A 689-nucleotide genomic window follows, 5' to 3' on the forward strand; every position below is an offset into this window, starting at 1 on the left:
TGACCAAGAGCCTGATTAGGGCAGGGTAGCTCCACGGCACCACCCCAAAATAGTAAACTCATACTTTACAAATGATAATGAAATGAGCCAGCACAGTGAACCACTCACCCCACGCAAAACCTCCTAACATTGCAAAGAAGGAGAAGCAAGTAGAAAGTTTAACCCTTCAGAAGCCAAGAAGTCCTAACCCAAGTAAAAGCAATTGAAACTGCAAGAAGCATTTTTTTTAGCTTATGTGATATGAATGAGAACATATAATAAATATAAAATAGGTGTTATCCCAATTTGGCTGGGAAAGTGGATATACACTTTAAGGCCTCATTCACACGACAATCGGCCGGCACGTACAGCTCTGTGCTGCGTGCACGGCCGTATCGGGCAGCTCCCAGGAAGGACAGGTGCTGCGTGTGATTAGTGCGCAGCCCCTGTCCTTCTCTATGGGACTATGCAGCCGTAATCCCCCCTACGTTCACCTCAAGTGCAGGTGCGTACGGGTGAGGGTGTCCCGGCTCGGACGCAGCCAGGATCCATCCTGTCAGCGTACGATTATGCTCGGACTGTACGGACGTGCAGGGCAGGTGAGCATAGGGGGGCGTACGGCTGCATAGTCCCATAGAGAAGGACAGGGGCTGCGTACTAATCACACGCAGCACCTGTACTTCCTGGGAGCTGACCGATACGGCCGTGCA

Source organism: Nanorana parkeri, unplaced genomic scaffold (assembly GCF_000935625.1).
Source record: "Nanorana parkeri isolate BGI_ZX_2015 unplaced genomic scaffold, ASM93562v1 scaffold1533, whole genome shotgun sequence".
Lineage (NCBI taxonomy): Eukaryota > Metazoa > Chordata > Amphibia > Anura > Dicroglossidae > Nanorana > Nanorana parkeri.